Below are 12,321 nucleotides of genomic sequence, written 5' to 3'. Positions count from 1 at the left end.
AGTGCTCCAGTCCAAGTATTGTCTGGGCGTCAACACTGCTCTAGCCACCTGTTGCCAATCATTTGGGGTCATACAGTATCTGAATAAGCCTTCTACTTGAGTTAAAGTAAATGCCGCATTGGCTCCATACATCTTTACTGATTCTGCCAAGGACTTAATTATTTTAAAATCTAGGGGCTCGTGATATCGCTGTTGATTATTATCTTCAAAAACAGGATAAGTTAACTGTAGCTCTCGCCTAACCTCTGCCCAGAGCCCGGGTTTTGCGAAGGAAAGCCCGCCTCCCGGTTTGGTATGATAAGGGGGCGGATCATCCTCAGAGCCCTTTAGTGGCAAGTATCGGTCACTTTCATATGCCGCAGCTTCCTCCTCAATAGGGAGGTCAGAATCCCCGTTAGCCCGTCCCTGCTGAAATTGACGCAGCGAAGGATAAAGAGACGGGCGGGTCGTGGATGGTTCTCGGGGCCTTCCTCTCTTTTTGGGGGCGCGTCCCTGTATCAGTGGAGTTCCCCCAGAGGCCTCAATATCTATGTCTGAATTATCCTCTAGCTCAGAGGCTACAATGCTATGACGGCTGCCTCTGTCCGACAATTCCTCTTTTGTCTTTTCTAGCGCTTCCTGTCCCAGTTGTACGGCCTCACAGCACTTCGATCCTCCAAGCAACTTCTGACCAATTTCCATATAGGGCGGACACCAGGCCGCAATTCCTTTCTTTCCAAGCTGAGTCTATGTCTCTGCCCAATTTGTCCCAACTGGCTAGGGTAAGGGAGCCAGTGGCCAAAAACCAAGGCGCCACATGATCCACCTCTCATAAGAAAACCTCCATATTCACCCCACGAAGGTGGATCTGTCTCTGAGCAAGCAAATCGGTAAGGGCAGTCCTCAAATGTTTGGATGGAGAATTTCCCGTGATATTGAAAGCGAGAGGGAGACGCTTACTCCTCAATGCAGTCACAGAAAGCAAAACAAAAAGCCCGAAGAAGCAAAAAAAAAAACCCCAGTCTGCAAGCAAAACATACACATCCATCCCACTAACCACAAGTTCCGTGGACTTTATTGTCCTGACTCACCACAGGAACTTACCGGTACCGCCCTGAATCTCAGCAAGTTCTGAATCAACCAAAGGGCGATGGAAGTCGGTTCCCTGTATGGGCCACCAGCTGTTGCGTGCCACTTAGACTAGCAAAGAAACATGCAACCCGGAGATTCTTCTTACAGTGATTTATTCAGGAACCTTCCCATGCATGGGGAAGAAGAGGAACCTCTAGCTAGGCGGCTTCCCCCCCCCTTTTTATCCCTCTCGCTGCTGGTTATGCCCAAGTGTCTGTAGCTGATAGGCTAGTTACACCCCGTGGGCGTGGCAGGACATCCTGTTTCCTTATTAGGAGTTGTTTATGAAACACAGATGCAATAACAGGAAACAGGCGCCATCTGTGAGGCGCGGTCCCGTGGAGGCTCTCCACAGGCTGCCAAAACAAAGAAGGACAAAAACTACTGTTTGCACTTTTAATATATGTATGCTGGCATCGGAAGAATCCATCGAGGACCTGATGGTGCAAGCACAGAAGATGAATTGACATCATTGAATTGACTGAGACGAGAAGGCATCAAGCACATCACAGGAGAGGCCTCCGTGGTGTCGGTGTCCTTGTCAACATGAACTTGAGCCATGAACATTGATTCATTCAAATGCCTAACAACCTGAATCAGATGCTTACGTTTGAATAGATGTAGCTCCTTGCCAGCAGTTTCTACCCTCATTGTCTAGGCACCAATATCCAACTATGATGAAGAAATTGAGAAATTCTACATGGAGCTGGAGAACTTCTATAAAGAAGATCACACCTTCTATAAGGTCATTGTTGGTGATTTTAACACCAAGATAGGACCTAGAAGTCACCTGAAGAACTCCACATCGGGACCCACAGCCTAGAATGGAATGAATAGGGTGAGAGACTATCTGAGTTCATCATGTTGACCAAGACCATCCATGGTAACTCACAGTTCCATAAGTCTGAATCTAAACATTTGACATGGGAGTCTCCCAGTGGACAGTTCCACATTAAATTGACCACATCACATCATATCTAATCAACGGTTTTGCCTGACCAAAGTTGTTGTTGTCCCCAAATTCCAAACAGGATCAGACCACCGTCTTTTTCATGAGAAATTCTACTTCACAGAGTGGGGAGAAAGGGCTGCAAAGTTTAAGAAGAGAACTCCCAGAATGACAACTAACTAGGAGCTCTGGCACTATTGCAGCAATATGGGAAGATGCTGTTGTTGACAACATCAATGAGGAATCCGATCAACTGGTTCAGCACCTCCATGATTGTGCGAGGAATGCAGAGAGAGAGAAAGCCACAAAAAGTCTCCTGTCTTCGTAAACTCTTGAGCTCATTTGCCAACGTGGTGTGGTGTGAGCCCCAGGCAATCACAAGCTAATGTCTGAGCTTGCAAAGCTGTGCAGAGAAGCGATAAAGGAAGACCTCAAAGAGAGAAGAGCAGCAGTGTTGGCCGATGTGGCAGAAGCCAGGAAAAGTATTTGCAACACCCACTTGTCCTTTCCCAACTATAAGACCGAGATGACTGCCCTCCAACATCCTGATGGATCTATCACATCTTCCATATGGGCAATGGATAAGTTTATCCATGACTTCTACTTAGATCTCTTTGATAGCCACGTCCACCTGCCCACATAGCAAATTCTGCAGGATGGATTTGTCATTCTCAGCATTCTCCCTTCCAAAATCTGACACTCCATTTCCTCAGTAAAGAAGTGTACAGCACCTGGTCCGGGCAGGGTCAGACCTGAACACCTGAAGAATCTGCTGTGAGTAGTCATCAATATACTGGCTCGACTTCACACACTACCTGTCTGAATGCAAGGTTCTGTCCCAATGGAAAACCAGCAGGACCGTCTTGTTGTACAAGAAGAGAGACATCCACGACATGAGCAACCACTGCCCAATCTGCGTTTCGTCCATTATGTATGAGTTATTCGCTCGAGCCATCCTGAACAGGACTCACAGAACAAAGGACAACCATGCAAGCAAGCTGGCTTTGAAAAGGATTCAGCACGGTTTTGCGAGAGTTCAAGATGCTCTCTGTCTAACATTCATTGATTTAAAGAAGGCCTTTGATTCTGTTGAGACCGAAGTGGTCATCAAAGCCCTATCCAAACAGGGCGTTCAAACTCAGTACACCAGGACCCTCCATGAGCTGTATTACGGATTCACCACCAGGATCTCACTATTCTGCAAGGAAGTGATCATTGAAGGAAAGAGAAGGGTTTGGCAGGGTGATACTTTTTCACCAAAACTCTTCAGTGCCACCCTCAAGAACGTCATGCAATGACTAGAATGGGAAGAAATGGAAGTGAAGACAGACAGTCAGCAACTACTTTACTGATGACATCGTTCTCATAACACCAATATCAGTCAAGCGGCATGAATGCTGTCCGACTTCGACTGTGAGTGTGGAAAGATGAGACTGCAGCTGAATCTCACTAAGACAATATTCATGAGAAACAGACTAGTTCCTGATGTTCCATTTGCCCTCAACGGAACAAACATCTCCAAATGCAGCAGTTATGTGTACCTAGTTCGAGAACTCAACATGACAAATGACCTGGCACCTGAACTGCACAGGAGGAAGAGAGCAATATAGAACACCTTCAAGAACGTCAAAGAAGTGGTTAAGATGAAGAAGAACCTCCAGCTCCAGGCACATCTTTTTGACTCCACTGTTCTTTCTTCACTAACATATGACTCGGAGACCTGGGCCCTACAAAAAACAGGATGAGAACGCTATTTGGGTATCCCAAAGAAGAATTGAAAGAACTATGCTTGTAATATCTTCTTTCACTCAAGTGAGAGAATGAATCTGGAATTCCAATCTCCATCGATGATCAAAAATCAGGGACCCTGTCTCATTAGCCAAGGCATCAAAAATCAGATGGGCCGGACACATAATGTGATGTAGAGACGACTACTGGACTATAGTTGTTACCGACTGGATGCTATGGACGACAAAAAAATGGTGGCTGTCCACCTACGAGATGGTCAGACTTCTTTGTCAAAAGCGTGGATGAACAACTTGAGGCTCTTCGTGTTCCTGGAGTGAACAGACACCATTGGCCTACACTAACATAAAACAGGGACGAATGGAGATGGTACTGGTGCCCGCTCAAGCAAATCGACGAAAAATGGGATGACAAGTGATACAAGTGATATCATGTCAGAGGGGGATGGGTGAGAGAGACCCAGCTCCAGCAACCAAAAATCTCCAGACTCAACCACTGTCTTGCACATGGCCACTCTCCACATGCTTGGATTGAGCTTCACCCATAAGTGAATCCCTGGAAAACATAGGTATGCGGGACTTTGTGACTGAGAACTCTGGGTTCAACGGGATGGTAATGGAGATCCTCTGCTCGTATCCACCTCCCTGCCTAGCGCCTCCCATCACTCAGCAGTAACGCCCATAAGCCAACCCCACTTGGCGTCAGATAATCTCCTCATTGGCCACCGTCCAAATAAGACGTCTTTCTCTTCCCTGGAAGGGAGCAACATGACGCTCGCCATAATCATGTCGCCCAACGCCATGCCAGGCTGTTTTATTTGAGGCACCCCAGAGGGGGTAGGTGAAAGCCCTCCCAACTCCAAGAGACCCAGCCCTGGTAGCCGAAAACTTCCAGAACTCAACTGCTACTCTGCTCACAGCCACTTGTCACATGCTATGGCTGAGCCTCACCCATGAGTGAACCTTTCCCTGGACCTCAAGGCCACATTGGCGGTCTCAAGACACTTCATAGGTCACACCCTATCCATAGTCCAAGAGTCACTGTCACTGTCATCCTGTTGCTCATAGATTTGTTTGAGTGGGCACCAGTAACGTCTCTCATTGTGAGACTTTTTGTTACTGGTTTTTGGCATATTGAATACACCACAGGTAGCTTGACAGGCTCTCCAAGAGGGGCGGAGGAATCGAACCTGGGTCGGCCACATGAAAGGCGAATGCCCTACCGCTATGCTATCACTCCAGTCCAAGAGTACCACACCACATTTGATGGAATTCAAAGTAGAAAGCAACCAACCTTAGAGAGAAATATTATATTATTTCGGTTCTGCTTTGGGACAAAGATTGAAATTAGGATGGAAACACCAAAATATGGTGTTGGGATATATAATAGTGGTGGGATTGGTGTTTGAATATTAAATGTAATCAAATATTGTAAACTACTTTATAAAATAAAAAATTAAAAAATATATCATGGAAGTCTAGATATCACCTTTGTAGGTAACTTTGTATCTTCCATATGTATATAGTTAGATCTCTTAGAAGATTCTCTACAGACTTTTTAATTTGATCTCTATTGTAACATATATAAATATATAAATAAGCATATATATATGTACTTGTTTTCAAAAACATAGTGACCTTTCATTCTGATCTAAACACAGTGCACTGAGAATACAAAGATAAATGATATACAATACCAGTCTTAAGTAGTCCAGAGCCTATGAAAGACTGACATACCAAACTCAATATGATGGGATATGAGAACATCTATCTTAGATATTGTGAGAATGGCTTATTCACTGTGACAGGGTCTTCTACAAAGTCTCTGAAGTTCTTAGAGCTGAAAGTATTCCTTGTGCTTTCTTCTACCTGGAATTCCCTGCCTTTACTCCCCAGATAAAGTAAAGGTGGAAAACTCCAGGCAGACAAAAGTACAGGGAATCCTGATACAGTGGTGTGAGAATTATTGGCTAAGCACAGAATAGCATGTAACTCAGAGGATTTGCAGAATAGTAGCACACTTGTAGGATTTAAGGAGGGAGGTAAAAACATAGGACTGAAGAACTCAGTAAAACTTTTTGGGTCTTGAAGGACCTGCCTGACTCAATAAATCAGCTTTTGGCTATATAGATATCAGTGAAGGATTTTAGCAGATGAGTCCAATTTCATTTCATTAACAAGGTAACCTGGTCAGCATGTAAAGAGTAGAGCAGAGGAGTTTATATTGCAAAATATTAAGTGAAGATTGATTGAAAGAAGACAGGAACATTACATGACTCATGGGTTCTCTGTTTTTAAAGTATTTCAACATAGACAAAAAACACAAATTTTGATATAATTCTAGAGTTGAAACTGATTCGATAACAAAACTCCAATATTAAAATCAATGAGTATAAAAATCATTTTTATGTAAAGTTGTTACATCTCATCACAGAGTTGTTCAGTCCTTGTCTAAGAATTTACTAAGCTGCTTGTTGCTAGTTGAGCCTTCTGTGTCATTGATTTGATTTGTTGAGTTTAGTTGTCTTTTATTTTAATTTCCCACCTAATTTTGTGTGCTCCTACTGGAATTTTAGTTGACGAATTAGGAGATGTCACATGGCTATGCATGTGTGTGTGGTGTTGTGGTCCAGAGACTTCAAGATCCAAGGTTTGGGTCAATGAGTTCACAAGGCAGCATATATGGAAGGCAGGTTTTGCTGCCAGATTTTCCAGAAGTGTGCATAGAGAGGAACTGGCTGATCACCCTAACTCTGAGAAGACACCAGAGATGGAAGCCTGGGCACCAGAGTACATGAAATTAATTGCAGTTTGGGTTCTTTGCAGAGAATATTCATGTAGTGGTATAATCAAGTGGTATAATCAAGCCCTCTATTGTCCTGGAGGCAGTAGTGAAATGTTGATGCAACTGCCAGAGGGCAGGGTGAGTACTTACTTAGCCTGGCCACCTCATTAGGAATCCCAGAGTTTTCAGTTGCAGGGATTGGTGCTTCCACGAATTTCAGCTACTTGACTTGCATCTCTGCAGAGATGTAGTCTTAAATCGGCAGAGCAGGGTTGGTCGGTGAGTCAACGTGTGATGCCTGTGAGAGGTGGGCATGGCTACCAGAGCTTCAGGAAGTAGGGGGATATGGGGGAAAGCTGCCAACTCAACTTGATGAAGACAACAGAATTCTCAGCCTGACACCAGGTACCTGAAACTATTTGCACTTCAGCATCTTTGCAGAGAATATTCATGAAGTTATAGTCCTTGGCGTGGTGGGGTATGGCTTCAGCTGCTGGGGCTTCAGCAGGGTAGGGTCTCAGTCTGTCCATCTCCTAACGGTGCCCCAGAGTTTTAAGACATGTGGACCCTGCTTGAAAGAATTTTAAATACTTGGCATTCATCTCTTCAGAGATTTTGTTGAGAATGATGAATCTGTAGACCAGGCCAATGGGTGAGTCAACATGGTGGTGGTGTGGGAGATGGGCTGGTTTTTGCTTGGAAGTTGTATTACGAGCAGAGCAGTGGTTTGAAAGGGTGATTCAGTTCCAACTGGTAATTCTCAGCATAGTAATAAACAAAAATCCAAGAGGCAGCTATGTAAAGCATTTTGTTAAAACTTCACAGTAGATTTTGTCAAAATTCTTTTTTCCAGTGGGGAGTATACACTAAGAATTGCCAATGAAATTTGCTCCTTCCCCATCTTTCTTGCTGAAAACAGGTACAGCACCTCTGTCAAGTATGATGACCAGGAGAATATACAGGGAAATAAGATAGAACCCTCGGGGCTGGAGTGATAGCACAGGGGGTAGGGCGTTTGCCTTGCACTCGGCCAATCCGGGTTCGAATCCCAGCATCCTATATGGTCCCCTGAACACCGCCAGGAGTGACCCCTGTGCATCGCTGGGTGTGACCCAAAAAGAAAAAAAATAAGATAGAACCCTCCCTGTCCAGTCATCCAAGTTTAAAGAGGTAAGAATCTTACATACAATACCTGAGAGAGAGAGAGACTATAAAGGATGGATAAATCTGTGACTTTTCATACCTTTTTGTTGTATTACAATTCTGAGTATTTTAGGTTTAACATTAGGTTGTCTTTCACCTTCCGAGATACATAACCTAATTATCCAGAGCTTAGTTTAGTTGAATTACACCTACCACAGTGCTCCCAAGGCACACCCAGTTCCATCAGGGCACTCCTAATCCCCTGTGCTTATCTTTAACCTCTCCTTTGTGTTCTTCTTCTCCTATCTGTTAGTCACGGATATCTCCAAATAAGACATGGTAAAGTCAAACCATCTGATGACTCTGGATTTCATATGTGAAATGAAATATTACTGTCATCTTTCCATTATGTCTTTTGCATAGTTTTACTTTAGAGCAATATTCTTTTTGTATAAACACAGGAAGACAGTTAATGCTATGCTTATGTAATACCAGAGCTAATTCACTCTGATATATTTTTGAGTATCCATCATATTTACTTGGCTTAAGATTCAGTTGCCCTTAGATAAAACTTGGTTCCTAACACTCCCAAAAGTGTGTCCCGCCGAGGGATTTAGAAGGACCTATTGCTAGCTATACGCTACTCTGACTTCAACATGGGACAGCCTAAATTACATAAGAAGTACAATTAGTTAATATCACAGTCATAGAACAAACGCTGGCATGACCCAAAAAAGAAGTAACTGAATAAGGACCTTATTGGGTTAGGAAAAAACAACCTGGACTGAGGACTATAGTTTAATATGTCCCCAGGAAAAGTCACCCTTTAAGCTTAATCTAGGGTATAGATAGAAGCCTATATCTCTTATTGTGTTTATACAAAAAGACTAGAAATATTGCTAAGAAGTAAATTTAATATGATTGTTTGAATGAATTACCAGTAAACGAAAGGAGAAAGCAATATGCCCTTGATGGAATTCTGCCCTTGGATGGATCCTCTAGTATGAGTCTAGAGTCTGGAGCCCCTTGATGAAATTCTGTCCTTGGGTGGATCTCCCAAAAGAATTTCTCCTGAAGGAGGGACTTTACATATCTTCATTTTTTATGTCAATATTCAACCATACATATGTGTAATTGCTGCCTCCAACCCTTTACAATTTCTATATAATAATCCTGACGGATTTAAATAACTTCTCACTGATTATCAGCCTGTGGCCCTGTTCCTTCATACATCGGCCTGGCATACAGTCATCAGCCCCGAACACACAAGGAGACCCAGTCAACGTGGGATGGTGACAGCAACAGCTTTGTCTTTATAACACACTTGTTGGGTGAGTATTGCATCTTATAAAAGGATCTTTGGTTTCTCTTTGTGGAGACTGCTTAAAAGTGCGTAGATGTTCACATGCCTTATTTGAACCATCTGGAATCACACTGTCATCCCATTGCTCATCGATTTGTTCGAGCGGGCACCAGTAATGTCTCTCACTGAGAGACTTACTGTTACTGTTTTTGGCATATCCAATACGCACGGGTAGCTTGCCAGGCTCTGCCGTGAAAGCTAGATACTCTCGGTAGCTTGCCAGGCTCTCCAAGACGGGCAGAGGAATCAAACTCGGGTCAGCTGCATGAAAGGTGAAAGCCCAACCACTGTGCTATCCCTCCAGCTACTGGAATTACAAGAGTAAAAAAAAAAATTTCTCATAGTACATGATATTATATTCATTTATTATAGATCACTGTCACCCCATTGCTCATTGATTTGCTCAAGCCGGCACCAGTAAAATCTCCATTGTGAGACTTGTTTGTTACTGTTTTGGGCATGTTGAATACGCCATGGGTAGCTTGCCAGGCTCTGCCGTGCGGGCAAGATACTCTCAGTAGCTTGCTGGGCTCTCTGAGAGGGGCAGAGGAATTGAACCCGGGTTGGACGCATGCAAGGCAAATGCCCTACCACTATGCTATCGCTCCTGCCCATTATATATATATATATATAATTATATATATTTTATATATTTAACAATAGGTCTCATTCCCCTGACCCTGAAAAAGCCTCCAATCATTGGGAAAGATGAGTAAGGAGAGGCTGCTAAAATCTCAGGGCTGAGTGTAATAGAGATGTTACTGGCGCCCGCTCTAGTAAATTGACGAACAGGATGACAGCGATACAGTGATACATGATATTACACAATACCATGTGCAGTGTTGTGTAACATACCTAGCAAGTTCTGAGATAGTATCTATTATCAAATGCATTGATATCTCTGTGGAGAAAATATGAATATTCATGATCAGTGGAATAAACAAAAGATTATAAGTTTCTTTTTTTTATTAGTGAATCACCATGAGTTAGTTGCAAACTTATGAACTTTTATGTTTGCATTTTGTTTATATCCCTCCACCAGTGCCCAGTTACCTCCACCAATGTTCCCAGCATCCCTCCCACTCTCCCAACCCCAACCTCTTCACCCCATCCCACCTCTGTGGCAGGGCATTTCCTTTTGTTCTCTCTTTCCTTTTGGGTGTTGTGGTTTGCAACAGAGGAACTGCATAGCCATCGTTTAAGCAAAAGATTATAAATTTCTTCATCTCAATTAAGGTCAAGCTTGCATGCAACCAGAGTTTGAGCCAAGCTATTTAAAATCTTAGTTCTTAGACCCTCTGCGCCTAAAGACTTTGATTCCAGAGATGTAACACATTCGGGCATCCAGCGCAGCATCTGATAGCGATGCACTGGGACTGCGAACTGGGCTACAACTCTGTGCTGCCGGGGGTGGATTTTTTTCCTCCCCACCCTGTCTTCCTGCACGGAAAGCGGCGGCCTGGCGGCACCCACATGGCAGGTGCCATCTTCTGTAACTCCAAACCCAGAGGTATTCGGTTTTTACTTTTGGGGCTCCCAGGAACTCATGGGAAGGGGGCGTAACTGGCCCTCGGCCCAGATAAATCTGGAGCCACTGAGCGCGAATCGGACCCTCTACGCCTAAAGACTTTGAATTCAGAGACTTCTTACAGCAATGCACTGGGACTGTGAGCTGGGCTATGTAATTTCTGGCAGAATTTTCCCTGGACTTTATACAGAAATCCAAAACTGACTTAACATTTATAATTGTCAGCAATGTGAAACGGTTCCTTTTGAACAGGTCTGACTTGGGGGGGAACTCCAAATAATAACAGTAAGTTTTTGTTGAAATATTGAAGATTTTTAATGTAGCAGCCACCTCTCTGGACTGTGAACTAAGCAAAAGCCCCACGCTGGCCGACGCAGCGTGGCGTACACCATACTATGAGGCGCGGGAAGGGGGATGAGGGGGAAAAAGAAAAAAAAGAAAAAAAAAGGGAAATGGAAAAAGGAAAAAAGAGAGAGAGAGAGAGTTATGTACTTGTAGCAGTGGGGCTACATATCTCTTCATTTCCAGCAATGAAAAACTAATTATCAAATGTAGTAGGTCTGTCTCTCTTGGGTGGAAACTCCAACAACTATAGTGAGTTTTGTGTTGAATTATGGAATGTAATCAAGGTAAAGAAAAAATGAAGTGAAATTCATTAGTTATACAGTAGGGGGTAGGGGGTGGGGGCGGGGGGTATACTGGGGTTTCTGGTGGTGGAATATGGGCACTGGTGAAGGGATGGGTGTTTGAATATCGTATAACTGACATATAAACCTGAGAACTTTGTAACTTTCCACATGGTTATTTAATAAAAAGTTTAAAAAAAATCTTAGTTCTTAGAGCTTTGGGGAATATCAGAATTAGAGGGAAAGAATTATGAACCTGTGCCTGTATTTTAGTTGCATATATGGTTATGCTCAGGAATTTCTGACTGTTAAAACAGAAAAAAGCCAAAATTAGTTTAATAGATGGAAACTTGTTGAACCTGAAAATCTTAGTGATGAAATTAGAATTTTATTCCTATTTTGGTGTTCTCAATTTGCTGAGTTTAGAGGTGCAAATATACTGGCACCTGGGTGCAAATTCTGTGGCTGCAGTTTTACTCAACAAGCTGATTGTATGAATGGGCATTTTGCTCCGTATTGAATTATTTTAAATATCCTGAATCAGAAGAATAATTATGGCTAGATTGTTAAACTTCTGCATTAAATTGTCCTCAAAGCTAAACCAAATTCAGTTCATATTAGAAACAATTCAGTGACAAGAAAAGAGGAATGGGTTTTGAAGAAATTAACAAGAACAATACAAGATTTGGGGGAGGTTATAGAGTTGAGGTGTATGCTTTGCATACATGACCTCCAGGTTTAATCCCCTGTACTTGGAACAACCCCCAATCACTGAGCTAAGAGTATCTCTAGAGCACCACCAGGTATGGCTCTAAAACAAAATGAAGCAAAAAGCAAACTAAAATAAGTACTGTATAATAGTAATATTAGTAATAAGAATATTAGTAATACAGAATATGAATATTGAAATAGTGAATTAAACTGATAAGCCAAATAGGAATATGGATCTTATTAGCCATATCTAATTTAATTCTAATGTAGCACATCTGAGTTGTATGTATATGTGCTATGTGCCTGTCTATGAATACATGCACCCACAACTTTCTCAAATATTATCTGTCAGAACTCAGTG

This window comes from Sorex araneus, chromosome 8 (assembly GCF_027595985.1).
Source record: "Sorex araneus isolate mSorAra2 chromosome 8, mSorAra2.pri, whole genome shotgun sequence".
Classification (NCBI taxonomy): Eukaryota; Metazoa; Chordata; class Mammalia; order Eulipotyphla; family Soricidae; genus Sorex; species Sorex araneus.
Note: the sequence above shows the minus strand (reverse complement) of the source record.